General features: G+C 36.3%; 1 long non-coding RNA gene across 1 annotated transcript in view; it reads left to right on the top strand.

Annotated features, from left to right (window-relative positions):
- LOC134475509 (uncharacterized) overlaps positions 1-22764 on the top strand; it is a 112059-nt gene that overhangs the window by 8867 nt on the left and 80428 nt on the right. The window contains exon 2 of the long non-coding RNA XR_010046685.1: positions 18608-18664. This is a non-coding gene — a long non-coding RNA (uncharacterized LOC134475509). The remainder of the gene's footprint in view (positions 1-18607; positions 18665-22764) is intronic.

The following is a 22764-nucleotide window of genomic DNA, read 5'->3' as shown; positions in this document are numbered from 1 at the left end:
ATTTAACACACAAACAAAGGTTGCTTCATGCACAGTTTGGTGAGCTAAAGGAAATAATTTTTTCATTATGAACCTTGAGTCTAATAAGCCATGTGGATCCTGCAACACAAATGGGCAACTAGCCCCTAAGTTAGTAACAAGTTCAAACAAGCTTTTCTAAAGCACAAAAATACTGAACATAAATATCTAAATCCCTTTGTCCATTTTGGGATCTTAGAAGGGGTTCCTAGGAGAGAATGTTCTGTTAGATTTGGGGTAACCAAAAGGAGAACAATTAGAACAAATGGATACACAAGACAAGACAAGCTGCAACAAAAATGGCCATTGCTCATCAATTAGCCAAATTTTGGAATTGGTCAAATTTTGGCATCTGGAGGAATTAACAAATTAACCAATGGAGTGGATCCCTTCATGGGGAAGAGTCACAAATGGACGAGATTCATCCCAGAAAACCCAACTGACTCTGTCCTCAGGAGGTCCTCACTCCCCAAATTGAGGGCATCCCCTCCCAATGGAGTGGTTCCCCACTCCACAAGTTGAGGGCATCCCCTCCTAATGGAGCGGTTCCCACTGGGGGCAGAGTCACAAATGGACGAGATTCGTCCCCAAAAAACAATTGACTCTGTCTTCGGGAGGTTCCCACTCCCCAAATTGAGGGTGTCCCCTCCCAAAGTGCAAACTGACTGTGGTCTAATTAACCCCTCTAGAATACTTACTTTTAGGTGTTCAGAATTGAGTCAGGGGTCTTCCTTCCATCCCAGACAAGCCCCCAAATGTGATAGCTGGGACCCTGGAATAAAACCCAAGGAAGCAAGAAATTAAAATTTGGTGAGCAAAGACTTTATTTTAGGCCAGGCCTGGCTACACAGCTTCCAGGAGCCAATATGGAGACTGTGCGCCTTACAGCTAAAAGGGTTGGGTTTTAAAGCCAAAAACCACAGGAATGTTGTGAACTTTGACCCAGTTTGATAACTTCCTTGTAGTTAAATGTTTCTTAAGGACAGCACATTGTATTGCAGATAGGCTGAAGGGGGGTGGGGGAATTACAAGAAACTGAAACTTAAAGCTTACTTAACCTAAAAAGACTGGGGAGGGGAGGGGGATTTACAAGGAGCTGAAACTTAAGTCTTTACTGGAGATGGAATTTTAGTCTCTATTGAAACGGTGCATACAGAACAGAAAGGAGGCACATTGTTTAGAACTAGGTTACTACAAACATATCTCAACTTTTGTTATCTGTGAAATCTTCCTACTTTTGCCTGTGCACTGATTTTTTAAAATGGCATGCTTATAAGCAACAAGTTAGTCTTATTAAGCTAGCCAGAGTTTTGATGGCTGCACAATCAGTTTAGTCCTAAAATGTTCCTTAGACCAACTAGTACTATTCAGAAAAAAATATGTAAAAATTATATTTCCATGAAAATTTTTACAGAGGGCCATACTGTATATTTTCATTAATTTAGTCATAATGATACAAGGGAAAGAAACTTCCATAATGCTAGATACCCTTTATGAGTTCATGTTCTCTAAAAACAAGAAAAATGAATCTTAGGAACAATTAAGGTTGAGAGCAGGATGTGTTTATTGAGAGAAAAAAAAGCTTCTGCCTAAGAGACAAAAGAGATCCTGAATGAACTGTTAAGAATCTGGCTTTTCTGGGAATTTTTATTGAGTAAAACTCAAGGTGAGGCAGGTCCAAGTTGGGAAAAAATGGAAAATCTCAAGGTAGGCATGAGGTGGGACAGAACTATGGCCAACCAATAAGATTACCAGTATAATAGCTCAGGTAAAACTGATTGAATTGGGGGAAAAATTGGGAATCCAGTCCCATAGTAAGCAGCCATGTATACAGAACCTGGGTTTTTCCTGTAGGGGGTTGGGTTAGTGGCTCCTTCTGGCTTCCTCCAGGCATTAGAGAGCTATTTAGAATATCAGTCCCTGATGTTTACCTATAGGGTGCGGTGCATTTATTTTATCTTTTGTCTTGAGATCTCACCCACAGCAGGAGGTGTTTGTATCCCCTACAGTTGCAAGGTATCTGGGCTTCTGCCATGGCTCATCAGAGGGCCTTGTCCTAGCTGACTGTTTACAATATTTCTTACTCAGCTGCCTATGACAATTGTATCTTAAAAACATTAATGATTCCAGAAGAGTTACTGCATACTCAGTTTGTGATTTTATGCTTAAGCTTTAGAATTTTATGAGAAAATTATTTCTAATTTTATATTATGAGCAATTCAGTTTCAATAAAGTTAAGAAACATGGTTATGGTTACAATGCTGGTAAGTAGCAGAACTTTGGACTAACAATAATAATGTCTTTATACTACCTGGTGATAGGGTTTTTGTCACAATATTGTAAGTGCTGTACACTAGCAAAAAGAGCTTTGTTACGTTTTTGTTATGCCTAAGTTATATGACCAAAGTACCTGTAACCTCATCATACTTCTCTATGCGCCATTTTTCTGAGTGACCTAATTGATATGTTAATCAATGCTCCCCTCTGTAAAGAACTGTAAATTCCTGGGAATCTGACCTAATTGATATGTTAACCATTGCTGCCCTCTGCAAACAACAGATGCTATCTAAAATTGAGTGCTAAAATAAGTTGACAAAGGATTGTTAATTCCTGCTAGACTTCTCTGTCCTCTGCAAAAGGAAACAAAGGTCTTCCTCATTCCTTAGCATATCAAGGTTTTTTCATTTCCTGATCCATGCCCATAACCCCTTACTTTGCAAACCATGCTTTCTGCAAAACGTCTAAAAAGTTTTGAGAGAGACACACAGCTTTTGCAAACTCCAACTGCACTGTGTCACTGGGCCAAGGATAAAATAAATCAGCGCTGCTTTTTAAAAACATGTCTGGCCTCATTTTTGGACTCAAGGTTGGGGTTTAGGGGCTTGTTTTTGGACTACAAGACTAAGGACATGGAGAGAACTCCATGACCACCAGGGCCTGGTTTTCTCTGCCAGAAATGTGGGGCTCAGGATATACAGATAATTTCCAACTGGGGTGGCACTTAGGGCCAGCATTGCTGAAGTGCAAGCAGCCAAATGGATTTTTTTTCATGAGCAAACAGGAACTGGGGAAGAAGCAGGAAGTGGTCCGCATTCCTGCTTTGGCCTTCCACCTTGTTAGATCACTGCCGTAATTTCTACTGAGGCACGAACCTTTCACCTGGCTACTTGACTTCTGGTGCTAATGATCTGTGGTATTGCACGCCTACTACTCCTAAGGCTTTATACTAATCAACAAAGGATGCACAGGGGTATAGAGAGTTATGAAATGCAGCACTTTGCTACCAAGAACACTGTCTGGCATTGACACTGATAAGGTTCCATATCATTTGGATTTTATTTACGTTAGGCCTTTGGAGACTCCCCGAAGGATATTTGAATGAGAGAATTTATCAGGCACATCAAGCACATCAAGAAAGCTCATAAGATCAGTCACCCTGACTTCACTGTATTTAAAACCAGAGGTTGATAGCCCCCCAAAAATGATAATTATAAAACACATTTTTTCCAGCTCTGGTAATTGTTCCCTCTCCCATTGCTCCATCCCCTCAGATTGCATTTTTTCTCAAGATTCTTCATGCCTAAACATTGGTAATGTGGCCTTGTGGTGGAACTACCTGTCTACTTGATCAGTTTTCTTGTAACCCTCTTAGTATTCTTTACCCCTCTGGCCTGTATGAACCATGCTGAATATTTACAATAAATGAAATTATAATGATTTACCTCTTTTCTTACATTTCCTCTCTTTTTGTGATATTTGTGGCTGTTTTTCTTCAAGGTCAGGTTAAAGCAATGAAACCAATGCCCATGACTTCCAGGGTCATAAAACAAAGAACCTAGCTTCACAAAAGTGGCTTATTGCAACCAAAACTTGTTAGCCATTTATTTATATCATCACCAGTTTCACAAGTGCTTGTGGACAGTCTGGAATAATGTGGCAGTAAGTCTCCAACTTGGTCTGACTCTCCAAGCCACCAACCTTTTTGCCAGCAGAAGCACTGCATTCTGTAGGGAATTCAGCTCAGCACTCAGCAATCAGGAAAGGAGACAAGATAGGACAAGGAATTTTGCAGGACCTTGAGACATCTGGAGCCACCCAAAAATTGACAATGGATATTTCAAAGGACTGAGCACACTGAGATGCAAGATTGCTAGCAAACTTTAATCACAGATGTCACTGTGATCTTCCCGCCGAAAGCCTCATGCTTTCTGTCACCCGTATGGAAGGGATAGGCTTCTGTTTGTTTGAGGTAGAAAGTCTTATCATGCTCCCTGCTTGAACCTAGATACAATAAATTCCATGTCATGTTATATTTACACAATCCTGTTGGTCTCTGCTGGTTACATATGTGACTATGGTCACACTTTATCCCTCTCTGTGAAATACAGACTGTATTAGCAGCTAATTTTAGTTGTCAGTTTCACAGGATTAAGAGACTCCTAGAGAGGGGATTGGATAAAGGGGACACTGTACTGCTCAGTGCATTAATCTGCTGATGTGCCCAGCCAAGTGTGCTGTCAGGTGGGGCCCAGGTAGAGGTGGGACACTGGAGATATGCTTCTGGAGTGTGTATCTCTTGCTGCCGTTCTTTTTCTGGGTTCTGCTTCCCATCTTCTGTGAACTGTTCAGCTCTGCTTCACCATGTCCTTTTACCATATTTCTGTCTTGGAGTCTACTGACCATTGACTGAAACCTTTGATTCTGAGTCAAAAACAAACCTCTCATCCTCCTTTAAGTTGTGAGCATCAGACATGTCTCTCAGTCATAGGGATACCGAACAATACACTGTATATTGCTTTGATTTTCATACAGTGCCCTTAGTCTAGAAGATGAATATTATGGTGAGTCTATCAACTACATGAACTTCCTTCTGTGCTGAGGGAAAAAAGCTGAGCACTTCTCCTTAAACAGTCATTATCTAACTCTCCCCTGTATCATCACCAACTGGGGGCAGAGGTAAGACGGAGACTGAAAAAGGAAGGCCTCTTGATCCTTGTCTCTTTCCAGCTTAGTGGCACCAAGAGGTCAAGTAGATGAGACACAACTCTCTGACTCCCTTAAAGCCTTATTGTATACATGCTCATTGCATGGAGATAACAGCATCACCTGAGGGAAGTTACACCTCCCTCTGGGCTTTGCAAACTTTAGCCTAAAGGAGCACAATGAGCAACACTCATCACTCTCCAAACTCAAATGATCATTATATGCAGTTAGATAGTTGTTTTTTTTTTTTTTTTTTTTTTTTCTGTGCAAATTGCCAAGGAAAGGTGGCCATTTACTTATACTCAGGGATAGACAATGAAAGCACTACGGTATAACAGCCTTCACTGGGGCTCTGGTATTACTTGCTATGCTGCTAGCTTGGATGCATACCTTAGTTCCTCCCTGTTCTCCTATTCTTTGGCTTCCAGTTCAATCACAGAATACATCTACTCATATGCTTTTCACTTTGTCCTCTTTTTATCATTAATTCACCCTCACTCTTTGTATTCATTCACATGAGACCTCATCCATATGAGAATATGTTTTTTGTATCGAAAATCCATTTTGAGAATTGATAGAGCTGCCTTGGATTTGAGTTTAAAAGATTCTGTTTGACTTACTGCATTCTAAGTGATCTTCACTATTTAGATAATCTCTTTGATTCTTAGCAGTTTTCTCATCAATCATAAAGGGGTCAGTAACTTGTGTATTAATTAAGGGTTATTGAAATAAGCGTGTAAAGTTTTGCAAAAGGGAAGAGGAGAAAGACAGACGAAGGGGAAGAAGCAGATGATAAGGGTATGACAAAAAAGAATTAAATGTGTTCTGTGCATGTACCAACTCGCCATGGGAAATACAGAATCATTATGTACTTTCAACATATGCCAATAAAAATGTTAACTAGAAAAAGTGGGAAAGGTCTTTTTGGTTCACAGTTTCAGAGGTTTCTCTTGTAATCCATAAACGAGCCCCACAGAGTCCCCAATCTCGAGTCCGAAAATGGGGCAAAACACGTTTTTTTTTTTTTTTTTTTTTTCAAAAAAGCAACACTGATTTATTTTATCCTGGGCCCACCGACACAGTGCAGTTGGAGTTTGCAAAAACTATGTGTCTCCCTCAAAACTTTTCTGACTTTTTGGAGAAAGCACAGTGTACAAAGAAAGGGGTTACGGGCGTGGATCAGAAAATCTGCTAAGGAATGAAGAAGACCTTTGTTTCCCTTTGCAGAGGACCCAGAGATCTAGCAGGAATTAACAATCCTTTGTCAACATATTTTAGCACTCAATTTTAGATAACATCTGTTATTTGTAGAGGACAGCAATGGTTAAAGTATCAATTAGGTCAGGTTTCCAAGAATTTACAATTCTTTACAGAGGGGAGCATTGATTAACATATCAATTAAGTCACCCAGAAAAAAAGACACATATAGAAAGTATTGTGGCATTACAGGTACTTGGACATATAAATTAGGCATAATATAAACATAACAAAGCTCTTTTATCCATGGTTATTTGGCCCTGTTGCTTTGTGTTACAGCACATTTTAGTGTATTGTGATAAGAGATCAAGATGCAGAAGGCTGCTTTTATGGGATCTGTGAAACAAAAACAGAGATCCAGGAAGGGACTGAGGTCCAAGCTGTTTCCTTACAGGTAGCACGCTTTTCACAATTTAACTTTCATGAGGTCATACCTCTTCAAGCTACCACAGATTCCCAGCAGTGTTGAAGACTGGCAACACAGCCCTTAACATGTGAGCATTTGAGGAACATTTCCAAATCTCAGTATATACATTTTAGAATAGGTTTTTCAAGTCAAAATCAAAGCATACACTGTTGAAATTGTATTCAAATCCTATTGATTGTATCAGTGAGTTTGTGCAGAAATAACGTCTACAACAGTGACCCTTGCAGTCTTTCACATTTATTTTGATTTTCCTTGACATCTTTCAATAAAGTTTTAATTTGCTTCAGAAAAATGGTACAAATATTGTAGTATACTTATTGTTGCATATTTTAGTTTTAGTTGCTACTGGAAACATTATCTTTCACAATTTTCATTTCAATTTTTTCTGATATATAGAAAAATGATTGAGTTAGAGATTGGTGAGAATTTAACTCTCCTTTCAATTGAATTTTTCTTTCAATTATTTGATTTTAGTGTCTGTTCTTTGAATGAAAAGTTTGTTTCTTCCAAAAAGTCACACAGCTATCTGGTATTATTTCTCTACTTTTTCCCGAATCTTTGTTATGTTATTATTATTATTATTTTATTTATTTATTTATTTATTTTTTGCTTTTTGAGATTGGTAGTGGGTAATTGGCTTCTGTGTTTCTTAAAGTAGATTCTAGCTGTCATAAAGGGCAGAAACTATTAATTTTGCTTTATCAGTGTCTACTGATCATTACACATGGAACTGACCCAGGTCATGGGTTTCTTAAATATTTGACTCAAACAGAAAATGTTAAACATGGTAACTTCATTTTCATAGCAAACAGGGTAACTATTTTGCAATGTATTTGTTACGTATCACATGAGCAAATGCAGCCTCAGTTCATCCTTTTCAAGGACCTTCCTTTTCTTTAAGAAACATTTCCTAAACATGCCCTGTAACTGAGCCCAAGAGATAGGCAGGAAGCCACCTGAGTCTGCAGTGAAATGTGCTTATGGAGGGAGGTAATAATAGACTCCAACCCTTTAACTGCTCATCACCACTATCAGTGGATAGAAATGCATCAGAGGGGAAATATCTACTCTATTCCTGCTGCAACTAAGCTATTATATTTAGAAAATTCAATCTGGCAGTCCAAACCTGCTGCTGATTTTTGTATGGTGTCCTAAGATATACTTATCTAGAAATTAGCTATTGTACTGCATCCCACAGCTTGTGAGGCAAGATTGCAGCAGAGGACAAGTGGAGGACGTTGGCATGAGCGTTCCTCCATTTCACAGGCTATTAAAACAAATAGAGATAGAACTCCAGTAAGCAGTGCTTGCTGAGATGAATTTGACGGAAAAGACGATCCCATGTAAAACAGAGGGAATGTCAAGTTTGTGAATGCAATGCTGTGAAGATTTCTGTCATAAAATAATGTAAACAGGTGCTTTAGATTTCGAACTATGCACCCAAGTGATTTGTATATATTCCAGGTTTCCATTCATCTCTTGATCTCCACATTACATTTTGTATTTCTTCTTAAGTTTATTTACGTGGCTGATTTTTTTTTTTAACAAAGAGTAACTTGTTAATAAAGAAATGTTGATGAAGGTATCCACAGGACAAAATGGAGTCTGGAGCTAAGTAGGATCTGATTCATCTGCATTGAGAACAGGAATAATGAGTCAAAGCTTCCCAAGGGATACTGTCACATTAGCATGTACAATTATTATTCTTTCACGGGCAGACTCAGACCACAGTCTCAGAAAATGTGGCTTAAACTCAAGTGTTATTTAATTCCTCCGTATGGTATGTAGCACTGGAAAAAGGTCAAACTGACTCTCCCTTTTGTGTATACATATTTAAGAAACATCAAAGAGAGAAATGAAATCATATCCAGAAAGTTGCATGATGAACTTGGCAATACAAACACAGCTAACACCAGTAGTCATCTTGGACCAGGAAAGTCTTTGTCCTTGAGTAGGCTTGAATGGGCACTAAGAATGTCCCCGTGCAGCTGAATTAGAAACTGTCACTCATGATGAATTATACAAATTTAGTACTTTAAAATAGTAGGCAATCACCATTTCTTAGTTTTCAAATGTTAAGAGTCAGAGCATGGTTTTACTAAGTAGGCTTCCACAATACTGAAACACATGTGTCCCCAGGAACTTGGAGCATTCGTCAAAGATCATGTGATCGGCACAAAATCAGCCCCTCGAGATCCTAACAATGAGCTCTATTTGCTCATTGTTTGTTAGTGGAGGACTTAAAACTTACCCGCAGCGCCTTACCATCTTCCCCTCCCACAACATCATGGTGTCCTTCCCCAAGGCTTGCAGGGGAACTTGTGCTCTGTCCTCCAAACTTTTGCAACATATTTTTAGATAGAGTCAAAAATCATATGAGTGACTCTCTGAACATTTTTTAATTATGATGAACTCTGATATTATGGTAGCATATCAATAAACCCTACCCAGTCTCAAAGAAACACATTATATGGATTTGAGTATACATCAAGGAACTGAAATCTTAAGGACCATTTTAGAACACATTCAACCACGTACTAGCTGCTTTTTATTCACTATCTCTTAGTATACATTTTTTCCTTTTGGTTGCAGTGTAAGCTCATCTCAAGTCTTTTTCAAGTACTTGGATTGCATGTGTATAATTCATATTCAGTGTATGTAGAGGCAGGACTCAGGCATTTGTATCTCAAACTTCAGTTGTGATTCCCATAAGGAGAAGGCAAACCACTTGAGAAAGGCTTCATGTTCTGACGTCTGGTCCTTGCAAATATGAATGCTGATTTTGAATACATAAGTTACAGTCTTATGACTTTGGGAAGTTCCTTAATTATTCTAAGCCTCATTTGCCTTACCTGAAAAATGGGGAGATAAAGAAGCACTTAATTTCTAGTTGTCACAAAAAATGTAATTAAGCATGTAATGGCATGAAACATGTTAGCATGTTTTGGGCACAAAATAGGTTTTCAGTGAATGTAGTTATTGTTATTTGGTTCCATGGCTTACAAACGTGCATTCTGATGGAGAGTGAATGTTGATAAGTCAGTAGTAGTTTCCTTTGTTTTTCTGTGCTCTGTGTGTGTGTGTGTGTGTGTGTGTGTGTGTGTGTGTGTGTGTCTTTCCTATCTTTTGTTGTTCTAGAGTTTTGCTCCTAGAAAATCATTTTACATCTGAATTCTGGATGTGGAAGTACAGAGAATGCATCTCATTTTTGCCTGTAAACCATGTGCAAGTTAAGTTCTACCATTCTGGTGGTATCCCTAGTACCTGATAGTCAGGAAACTTTATAGTCAGCAGGTGCTAGCAACATCCTTTGTTCAAAACATATAAAGCTACATTCTTATTCACATCTCAGTTTAGTATGAGGTAGAGATAATTTATGTGAACAATGAAAGAAATTTCTTCCTCACACATCAATTAGTTTTACTTTTATTGTTACTGTCTCCTAGTAAACCCAAATAAACTCTGTCCTGATGTATCAAGAGTAATATAATGAAATCATCGAAAAAACCATTGTCTCCAGATCAATATTCTGCTCAAATGTAAGCCAAAAGTTTCTCACACTATGAAAGTCAATTTTCAAACACTAGGCAAAGTATAAATTCCTTTCAGAGGCATTGCATAATGGTGTTATTCCCTCTATTGTGTACTCAGTAAATATTTATTGACTGACTGAGGTTTCACTGTGACTAAAGTCCTACCAAAAAAAAAAATTGCAATACCTCTGTTCTGAGAATTTTTCTTGACTATATCTAGTTCAGAAATTTCATTATGTGTGTTTTGGGAGGTTAATTAGCATTAGGGGAACAGAGCTGTGATTTTTCAGAGTTAGGCTCTGGGTTTTAGTTTGAACCTCTTCTAGCTGGATCAAATTAGGAGAAGTTTTGTAATGTGTCAATATTTTTCAACATGTCAATTTCCTTTTCTATAAAATGAGGAAAGAGCTTCCTATTCAAGTGGTTTAAAAGATTGTTGTGCAACTTGAATGACGGTTTGTCTGTGAAGTGCTCTGAGCGTTAAAACATTATATAAATGCCTCTGTTAATGAAGATAATTGAAGAGGACTACAGTCATCATGACAATTTAAAAGACTTTTTCATAAATATGGCAAATGCCATGTACCCAATTTTTTTCCCCAAGAAGCCAAAGTGAAAATAAAGTAAACGAAATTATGAACACCATGTGTAATCACAAGCTCTTGCTACTCAGCTATGTTTGATCTTAATAACCAGGATTTACAGTCACTTATGAAAGACAGATAAAACCCTTGATGTAATCTCCTGAGGAATTGTGAATGGTCTGCACCCATCAAATTTTCTTTTTCTTCCTTAGAAAACAAGAAGTCAATACTCTCCAGGACTCTCTCCCTTCCTACTTTGAATCTGGAAGAGATCATGTGACTGAATTCTGTGCAATTTAACATGTGTGTAGCAGTAACATCAATTCCTTTACTGGATTCTAAAATATTTTCTAGAATCTTCCATACTCTTGCTGTCTACCTTTCTTCCTCTTTTTGTGACTGCAACTGTTGGACACTTTGCAGAGCCATGAACAATCACATGGAGATAATTTTTGGATTATCTTGAAAGATATAGAAAGATTTATTATATTAAGACACTCATGTTTGTTATTGTTCTTCCAGCTAATAGATTTTACCCTGATTGATACAAATCAGTCTCTGCCATATTTTCATTATGCTGCCTTTGACATGAATGCATACTGATAATTTGTTAATAATATTTTCCTAAAAAGAAATCCCAATGTTAACTGAAATTCTTAAAAAATATTGTTTATATTATCTATTAATATCATTATCCATACCACATTCTAAAACATCAGAAAAGTAGGTATCTCCAAATGTGGAATTTTAAAGTAATCTAATACTTTCTCCTTCCTCAAAACTTATGAACACACACATGCATGTTTGACACACCCCTCAGTTTGGATGTGTAGCTAACATTAATATGTTGCATAGAAAAGAAAAAAGACTACTTAAAAGTGGTGGAAAAGGGGCTGAGATTTAGCTCAGTGGCATAAGCGCCTGCCTTACAAGCAGGGAGTTGTGAGTTCGATCCCCGGTACCGATAAAAAGGAAAAAGACAAAAAAAAAAAAAAAAGTGGTGGAAAAAAAACATCCATGAGATAATGGGATAGTTAACCAGTGTCTATTCAGTTTGTAAACAATACAGCTCCATCTATGGTGAGGCCTGGACTACATTCCTTAATTTCTCTCAGCTTCGGTTACTGATTTTCAAAATGAGACTCCCATTTCCATCACAGTCACTTATGAAGGTTAAATTGGGTAATGTACATTTGACTAAAAAAATATAAATACAGTCACATGCAGGATTTTAATTATTAACCAATGGTTGCCTTTCTATTATATCATTTATATTTTTAGATCCAGGGTCAAGATGGGTTATAGTTCAATAGTCTACAGACATACCTCCTATAATAAACCACAGTTTTCTCATTGCAATTTATACTAATCCTAGAATAAAATATTAAAGACAGGAAAATAAATTTTATATAAAATTTGGAGACTGCATAGTATAATGGATACAAAAATAGACTGAATTCAGAATGTTTTGATTTTATCTGTAGTATCATTTTTTACTTGCTCTGTGGCCTTAAATTATTTTCCTTATGTGCTATCATTCCCTCGTATACAAAATGTAAATATACCTCATTTTATAGTGGGGTTGTGAGATTAAACTGCTTGAAGCATATACATTTCATAGGTTATTATCTAGTACACATTAAATATACAGCACAGCATATTATGTTATATTTGGATTGGGATTACTATTTTCTATCAATCTTAAAATTCTGCACTAAAATGACATTCCATTTTATGAAGTGCAAAACTTGCTCCTCTTATCATATTGTAAGGAGCTTCTCTTTACTGCACCATTTCATTTTCATTGACTTTGTATGAGACATAATGCAATACAGTTCTTCAAACCATATCATCATTCCTCTGACCTCTAAAATGTACCCTAATAAATTAAGATGCCATCGCCTTGCAGAGGGACACTGAAGGATGACTGCAGTACCTTGTACCATTGCAGATATTAACACTGACCCGAAGCATGTCCTAGGACAGTGCTGCCTCCCAGTGCTAATACCTTCTGTCACCTGTAGTGCGTTCATGTTAAAGTCAAATTAAACATGTGTTGCTACTGTGTGTCTCTCAACTTGGAACACACTGAGTGCCCTCTTTTTTGTTAGACATAGGCACTCATAAATATACACATTGCTGTATGTTTTTTGTTAAACAGCCTTGTAATGACAATACTTCTAAGTTCGTGTAATATGGAAAAACTGAAGATGGTAGAGATGGTTTATATTTTTAGCAGGAGAAATGTAACTGAATAAAAAGGGAGATATTTGAAAATCTTGCATTACAAAGAAGACACAATTTCCAAGGGAAAAATGTTCATAATCCATTTTAATTCCCACTTAAATGGATAAGTATGGTTGAAAATTACTGTAAACCCAAAAGTGTTCATATTCTAATTATTGGAACTTATCAATATCACTTCACATTAAAAAAAAACTGGATTTAATAAATGCAAAATGATTAGATTGCACCCTAGTGCTAAATTATACAGGCAGGTGCTACCTAATCACAAGTTTCCTTATTAGAGGATCACAGGAAAGTCAGACAGAGAAGGCGTGAGGCAAGCAGACATTTGGCTGATGTAGCTACAAGCCAAAGAATGCTGACAGCCTCTAGATGCTACAAGCGGTAAGAAAAAGAATCACACCTAGTTCCCTCCAAAGAACCTGTCCTGCCATTTCTACCCTGTTCAAATTATTTGCAATTTTGGAATTCTAGAATTCTAAAGTAACCAATTTTTTCACTTCAAGTGACTGGTTGTGTTGTTATTTATTACATTCACTATGAGAAAATTAATATAATAGGAAACATCTAATTGATGGGAATACACTGAAATGATAAAGGAAAACACCAAGAAACTTCTATAAAATCAACTGTCTTTAGTTTTCATTTCCACTTCCTCTACTCCTATTCTTTGCAGAATCTTTCTTCAGATTTAATTTGTAGTGCATTGTTCAGTTCCACCCCTCCCACTCTACCAAATACCCAAAACCTATGATTAGGTGGGGGAGGTTTTATTTTGTTCATAGTTTCAGGAGATTCAGCTCATTATTGTCTAGGCACAAAGTCAGAGACATCAGACTGAAGAGGATTTGCAAAGAAAATGTCTTAGTTCATAGTTGCCAGGAAGCAGACCACCAGAGAAAAATATCTTAGAGGAAAGAGGCTAGAGGCCATATATAATTCCCAAGATCAAAGATCATGGCCTAGAAGACACTCTCTAAGCGTACTTTATCAAACCCTAGGCAGATCTCAAGTCAAAGAAGTTGACAATCAAGATTATCTCACATATACCAGTCCCTGGGATTACTTCTTATCAAGGTGTTAAATAATTTGACTTACTCAATTGATTAGAAATATTCTATGTAGTCAGTGGTCTTAAACTAAATATTTTCTTTGCTTGGCTTCCAGGACATTGTGTTTTCTTGCTTACCCCCTGTATTCTTCACGTTTTTTTTTTTTTTTTAATTTTTGTTAAACATTTACTGTCTTCTCCCTTTATCTTTCTAAACTCTATCTTAGAGGGCTCCAAGACTCAGTCTCTGTCAGGATTCCTTTCTATCCATACTGATTCTTACACAATCTCATTCAATACTCAATTTTATTTTATTACATTTTTGTTGAAGAATTACTATTTTATCTCTTTTTTTTTTCTTATTTTATATTTGTGGCAAATTACCCTGAATTTCAGACATACATTAAATTGCTCAGTCAAAATCTCCACTTCAAGGTTGTGATGGATTATACTTCACAAAAGTGATAAAAGCAATATTGTCAGGCTCACGTATTCTTTTAGAACTTAGTCACTTCTCTATTTAGAGTTCCTGTCTATTTCTTCTGAGCTGGAAATTGAACAGCCCTTTCTGATTTTTCCCCACAATAGAATGCAACTTGATTACATTGTAATAAAAGACAGTACATAATTTGCCTTTCTCAATTGAACATACTTTACTTTTAATTTTTAAAAAATACTAGTATGTGTTTGCAGTACACACATTCATCATGGGGAACTGATACATGTGCATAGCACATTATAGTTTTTTTTTACTTCACCTTTTCTTCTTCTGTCTCCCCCCTCACTCTACCTCTTTTTTCTCGCCTGCAAGTACTTTTGCCCGTAGTCTAAAACAAGATTTTACTGAAAGCTAGAATAAAGCAAATGAAGTTTCACATCATTTCATCTCCTAATCTTGAGTCGCTGCAGGTAACATCGTGAAAAAGAGATGAGCTCTGTCTTTCAAGCCCTACCAAGGAGAAGACTTTTGAGTAAAATAAATGTTGCTGTTGTTTTAAGTCATGAATGTGAGAAACAGTTTCTCGTACAGAAGCAAATAGCAAGAACAAATGGCATAAATATTGCAAACTGAATTTGCATCACACTGAATTTCTGTGCTGGCTTCCACTAAACATCACCTTGGCCTTTTATAATTTTCTGCATCTTATTTGTAAGTCTATCTTTCCAGTTATTCAGATAAAGTGGAGTTGCACTTAATTTCATTGTGTTTTCTATCTCGCAAACAAACTAAGCAAAACTGCTCAACACTCCCTTCTGAATGCAAATATTCCTTGTTTCACAACCTACCTGTTTAATGGCTGTTCAGAGTTATGTTCTGTCTTTGTTTAGTAGTTTTGTACATCTTATTTATAAAGGTTCGGTGTCTTTTTTATACAGTACACTATGTTTACACAGCACTGCTGTTTTTTCTGACTATTGTACAGTACAGTAGTGCAGTTTTATGTTCTGTTATGCATTATACTACTGCATGTAGGAGTTACACAAATGAAAGCAAAATCATTAATTAAGAGCTCCTTTCTTTTTTTTTTTTTCAGAATACTGTAATGTACATATTATAGACTGTTACTAAATGATTACTTGATTCATTTATCCACCTAGTTGTAGAAACAGAATTTGGGTCTTTAAATGTGACGTGTCTGCATGACAAATATTCAACCTCTTCTCACTCTGTTCAAACCACCATCTTATCTGAGCTCTGCTCAGATTTCTGACCACTTTTATCATTGTCCTCCTCTTCTCTCTTCTCAATGCAGCAGCAGGATGATGATTTTAAAAGTTCGTAATAATATCCTATTATTATTCTTCTCAGAATTCTTGTCAAAGACTCCATACTATACTCACACTAAGTGACTATCTTTCTTATAACTAAGTCTGTGGGTGACCTGAAATCCTCCCACTCTCATCTAATTTCCTGGTTTTATTCTCTCCTATGCTTCTCTCTTGATCATTTTTCTTCCCCATGTAGGCCTGGCTGATAATCTTTGATGCTATAAGAACACTTGCTTCTCAGGGTTTTTACATATGCTTTTTGCTCTGCCTGGATATGTCTTCCCTGATTTCAAGCCTCTGCTAATTTAGCATTATGTTGGTAACAACCATAATGAAGGTAGCACTTTTCCATTTAAACTCCAATGCTGTCTATATTTGCTACTTTGATTTTCTCTGGATCACTTAATTCAAGTATATGGTATGTTTTACTCATTCATTTATATTCATCTCACCCTTCCTCATTACATTATAAAGCATTTAGCAGCGAGTTTATATTTTATATTACTTGTCAGTACATCCCTAGTGCACTGCATCCCCAGACACTATATCTTCATCATGCTTTCTTTCAAGCTGCCTCTCTAAGTGCCATTCACTATTTGTCCTTGCCTACTGGTTTGCTTATCACTTAAGTGCAAACCCCTCTTTCAAGCAAAATTTGCAATCATGTCTTCTCTAGTTGTTTATTCACCTTCTGAGTGAAGACACAGTGCTCTATAGGACATGGGTAATTAAAACATACCGGTTGCCACATACGTCTCCTCCAGTGCCAGTCATCCATGAAAAGCCACTGATTTTTATTTTAATTATTGCAACCTACATTGTCAATCCAGTGGGGAGCTATTTTGTCAACCTCCTTGTCTAGGAAAATTCTAGAACTCCTCTTGCAGTTTAGTAAACATTAGATCTCAATAAACTTCTTTTGATGAAAATGGTATCAGATAAAGGAACTCTACTAGTAAACTGGTGTACAGCAAAACAAAAATATGCAATTGCTGCCCAAGAAGCTAGTAGGGTTATTGTGAACATCAGAGTAATAATGCACTTAAAATTACTTTTAAGATTTCACTAGCCATGTAAATGTAAATATAGGTCATTAATAATAATAAAAGTGAAATACTGCATGATTCATTATATATTCTAACCCAGCAAAGAAGAGCACTAAGAAAGAAAGGTTTTTATTTCCTTTTTAGGGAAACTGATCTTTTGATGTGTCCTGAAACATCTATGTTTGATCTACTAAACCTAACCTGATGAGAACTCTGCTTGAAATCACAGTTCATTTCATGATTTTTTAAAAAACTGAGATAGCCTGAGGGATATTGCTGGATGTTAATAGATACACTTTCTTCACTTTTAATGGAATAAATAATCTTCTTGTTATAAAGCTTCAATCACAAAATCTTCAGACCAGAAAAGCCCACTAGAGACAATCCAATCCATCCACCTCACTTCTCAGGACAGCTTGAGTCCACATTATGCCTAAAAAAAGAATCATCGCATAGCATGGAACATGGAAAAATCATGTCTCATTTAATTGTGTTATTAATCAGAATACGCTCTGGTACTGGTTCACTTAAGGCTTAAGTATCCTTAGAGTTTAGGTCATCTTGACTATCTTAGGAATTCTCTCACAAAATGCTTTGAAATTTGTACTGTGAAATATACGTTTTGGATTAGAATAATAGCTCTTCTATGCAATAGATTGCCTATGGTGAGTTAATATCTTTTCTGTACCTCAGTGCCCTTACTTGTGAAATAGTTTTATGCTCTAGCTTGAAACCTAAATGTCCCCCAAATATGTGTTACAGGCTTCGTCTGCAGTTCGATGGTATTGAGAAATGATATAAGCTTAAGAAATAGGAACTATTACGAGGTTTTGGGTCTTGAAGGTGCAGCCGTAAACTGGGTCGTGGAATCTGAATCTCTCCTTGCTTCTCTTTTTGTTCTCAACACAGTGATGTGCTTTCTGCCCACAGGTCCAACAGGCGAAGGACTGAAACTATAGAATTGTTTTTCAATTTTTTTTTTTTCTTAGTACATGTTTGCAGTTCCTAAGGATTACACTCCTGGAACTACTGAAATCATGTGTAAAATAAACTTTTCTCTCTTTATACATTGATTATCTGTGATATTGTTTATGGAAACAAGTAATATATTAAGAGAATTTCTCAGAGGAAAGAGTATTGACCTAGGTACTACATATAAAGTATTTATCAGCTAAGTGGTGGAAAATCAATAAATATTTGTCAAATAAAGATAGAATAAATCTTTATTGTCTTCCTCATGATTTGCTTTACTTTCTTCTATTTATTTTGTTTCTCTCACTAATATGAGCCTTCTTATATTTGTCACCTGGTACAAATATATAGCTAAGGGAGACATCTAAAAGTGAAATTATGAGGCCAAATGTTAGCCTTGTCTTTTTTCTTTTTAACCAGATATGGACAGCATGTTTTCTGAACTTATAACAATCTAAGCAAAGTGTAATTTGCTTTACACTACATCGTGACTGTGTACATACACACATAATGTTGAAAAGGGGCCTATAATATTTAATTGGGGTTTTTGAAAATGTATGTTGTTTTGAAAATTAAAATATTTGCTAATATCTTACATGGAAAATCTATTATGCACTTCACACATGTTATAAGTTTGCATCAAAAAGAATTTTTATTTTTATTTAATGTTTAATATTTATTGAATTTCACTAATGGATACTTTTTCTTTTTGATTAAAGAAAGACTTCCCTTATAGAGCTTGGATTCACATGTGTGAGAACTACAGTAAAAAGAAAGTAAGTAAGCAATAGTTATTCTATATTACATCAATAATTTATCTATGCAATGGAATATTATATAGCAGTGAACACATAGCTACATGCATCAATAAAAATCTAAAATCTGAGAATCATAAAATCTAAGTCCCAGAAAAATGCATATGATTTTATTAAATAAATATTATAATGCACACAAAACTATTTCATCTATCTATCTATCTATCTATCTATCTATTTAGTTAATATATATATATATATATATATATATATATATATGCTGAATGTACAAAGCTGGAAGGGAATGTTTAATGCAAACTCGAATCTGTGGTTACTTTTCAATTTCAGTGAAGAACACAAAATTAAGAAAATAGACACAAGGATCTCAAATGCCTATCTAAGGCTCTGTTTCTTAGTGAGTTGATAGTTGTACATATATTTGGGTATTTTTTATATTTTTACTTGTGTATACACTATATGTACATTTTATGGCTCTCATATACTTCATAAATCAAAACAAATTTTTCAACTTATAACTCACTAGACAGTGGCAAGCATGTGATTTTCCGACACTAGAGACACTGAGATATTGACTGGGTATTAAAGACATCAATCTCTAACTTTATCTCATACAAAACATCAAAATAAGTATCAGACTGGTTAAAAATCCAATTATAAGAAATTCATAACTTTGAAGTTATTAGATTTAGGCTGTTTATGCTCTAAAGATCCACATGGTACCCAAGGGAATCAGTAGCCATCGATGCGCTCAAGGCCCAAATAGACCAACTTGGTACTCTAAAAGGAAGCTTGGCGGATGTGCTGGGCAGCAGGCTGCTCTGTTATTCTGCGAAAGGAGAAAGTCATGCTCAGTGAAGGGGAAATTCATTGGTGCCTAAAGCAGGCCAGCTGCATGTGTTCTCACCAAGGGTGCAAAGTATTTTCAACTTAGAAATATTAGGCTGTTCCAGATCCTTCCTTATCACCCAGAGAAATGAAAGGAACAAAAGATAGCTATTGCGACTGACTGCTGAAATTGCCTCTCTTGCCTACACAAAAATATAACATGTAAAACTGCTTTCCGGATTTTATATTTTAAATGTTCGTCTTGGAACTGAGAATTTACCGGTTGTTAAATACAATAACTTATCGATTTAAGGCAGCAGAACAAAATTTAAACAAATGTGTTTGCAATTACCCCATTAACACATACAACTTTAAAATGTATTATCCTTCTTATGTGACATTACCATGAATTACATACCTGTAACGAAAGAAATGTATAGCATGCAAATTGCATGACTCATTTTTTTTCAAAAAAATGCATTGTAGATTCATACCTTTGTACAACTAAGCATAAAGCAACTATTTTCTTGGACCTGAAGCAAGACACCATGTCTGAGGTAAAAGGAAATCTGAAAGTAAGCAAATGAAAGTTAATTATACACATGACATGCCAAAATGCTCATAACCTTTAGCTTCTATTAAAACAACTATTCAGCAGTCATTTTTTATATTTTGCAAAAGTCATCTGATTAACCGAAAACTGTTAGAATTCAGAATGGAGCTTTATTTATCACGTGTAATGCAAGTTTGAAATGTTCCCTCATGGGCTCATTAAATTCATCTGCAACTGCTTTCTGAATCTTTTTGTTGAAATATGTACAACATTTCAAAGGGAACTAGAACCAGCAGAAATGGTGAAGCACAGAGCAGTAAAGTCCAGTTTTTTATAATTAAATCAAGGTCAAGCAACTTAAGTTTCTTTCAAGTAAACTTCCTGGGCTCGTACAGTAGGGCACAGAGTGCAGACAGCCAATCCATCCCAGCATGCAAGCTGCAGGATTTTTGGGGTGGGTAGTAACCAGTTTTCTTTGTAAAATTGCTGGTAAGAAAAGATTCAAGAGATGACCAAAATGTAATGTTTTTCTTTTTAGTAGTATGAAAGGCAGAGAAGTTTCGTTTCTCTGGTTTTACATAAGGTGGCGCTCTATCAAATTATTTCAGGAAGGTCTGGGGTTGGCTATTGTTCTGTAGCAGTGCAGATAGAAAAGGTGTTTGGTTTTCGTGTCCTAAGATCTCCATCACAGTTACTAACTCTGCCAGTGCAACAGGAAAAAAAAAACCACATTGAATATGTATAAATAATAAACATGGGTATGATTCAGAGAAATAGTATTTAATAAAAGAGTTGGCAGACCAGATTTGGCTCATGGGCTTTAGTTTTCCAATCTCTGTAGCTGTGCTAAAGCAAGACGGTGAAACTAATCAAAATCCATACAGTCTTTACTCAGAGGGAGGCAGGAAACAGTAAGGATGCCATTCAGCAGTAAACAAAAGTCATTAAAGACTGTGGTCAGGTATCATGAATGGGAAAGAAACATTTTTACAAATCTGCACAATTCTCATCCTGAAACAGGAAACTCAAACACTCAACTAAGTACAATGTTTAAAAATTTATTATCTATTCATTACAACACTCAAAAAAGAAACAGGAAAATAAGCTGTAATATCCTGGGTCAAGGCTTGGCAGCAATGTGAATATGGAGAGTCTATTACTAAATGTTCATAATAAAAAGCTGCAGTGACTAAGAGGGCACCAGTCAAAACAAAGTACAAGAAAAAGCTTCGGCTAATTAAATCGTAAAGAAAGTTTAAAATTATATATATATATATATATATATATATATATATATATATATCCTCATTATGCCATGATAAAGGCATTCCATTAAAATCTAGGAAAACAGTTCTAACACATGGATGACTTGTAATTTATAATAGGTTCTATAGAGATGTAAACCATGATCCTTATAATTGCTATGTTATTTGTGAAAAGATCTCACTTCAAATCACAGGAGGAGACCTCAAAGCACTGTACTGTCTAACCCTTTATCTGCAGTCGGGATTAATTATGATATTAGCTAGCATGCACCCAGTGCCTACTATGTGCCAGGCATTCTCAACACAGTATCTCCAATCCTCGTATTCTTTGAATCATAACTCAGCTATTCACTATCTCTGTGACCCTGGACAATGCATTTAAGTATCTCTGCACTGCTGTTTCTAAAAGGGACTCTTCTGTGGAAGTCTGGGTGAAGTGTCTGCAAAATGTCTGTCATACATTTCCTTTTGGAAGATTTGTTGAGACATAGAAAGCACCTGAGAATTAAAACATACAGAGAAAATATGCTGTAGCTAATAACCTGCCAAAATGCTAAGCAAAATTTGGACACCAAATGAATGCCCTCTCTAGATGGTCATTTGAACTAGGGATGTTCTTGGAGATGTGCTTGCTCTTGCCTACAATGGCTGTCTGAAAGCAAGAGGAGAAAGAGAAAGGGAGATAAATTGTACTCTTCCTCCTCTGATTAGCATAACAGGCTGTGGAATGCAGTGGCCATGTCATTTCACTTTATTTTTCAAATATTTCACCACATTTGGGTCTTAAATGGTCATTATGTGCTATTGAATGATATATGAGGACTTGTCTCCTTCATTAATTATTCTCTGAAATCAGGAGAGTATCACTTTCAATTGTATTCATCCCTACTCCTCATCTTTTGATGAAGAGTGTATGAACTGCACTATGGTATTTGGCATGTGATTATTTACTAATTAGACATTCTCTCTTGCTTCAAGCAAGGTCAGAGTTGCTGAATTTGCTTCCTCTGAGCACCTATGAATAACCCTTTACTTGGCAAATAGTGTTTGGGAACAATTTTTACATTTACTATGCTATACGTCTGGCACTGTATCAGGGACTAGGAAAAGAGTGTGAACAAAAATACATAAAATTCTTGCCATCATGGATGCATTTTGCATTGTAGTAGGGAGCAGGACTTACTCAAACAATTACAGAGCTGAATGTAAAATTGCAATGTGATGAGTAATATGAGGCTGGGTTGTTGGGAATGAAAAAGAAGATATCTGTCCTTCAAAAATTTCTAGGGCAAGACCACACACAATCATAAAGCACACCGGTAGGTGCAGAGTTAGGCAGAGCACCAGGGGATGTGAGATCCCAAATGAGGGACAGCACACACTCTGGCAGCCAAGATGGATATCAGAAGGAGAAGCAATGCTTTGATTGATGTTTGCAAACAAGAGGAGAAATGAAC

This window comes from Cavia porcellus, unplaced genomic scaffold, assembly GCF_034190915.1.
Source record: "Cavia porcellus strain 051 isolate PalLab524CR breed Dunkin Hartley unplaced genomic scaffold, mCavPor4.1 scaffold_3, whole genome shotgun sequence".
In the NCBI taxonomy this organism is placed as follows: Eukaryota; Metazoa; Chordata; class Mammalia; order Rodentia; family Caviidae; genus Cavia; species Cavia porcellus.
The sequence above is the reverse complement of the archived record's forward strand: the minus strand, read 5'-3'. Positions and strand labels throughout refer to the sequence as shown.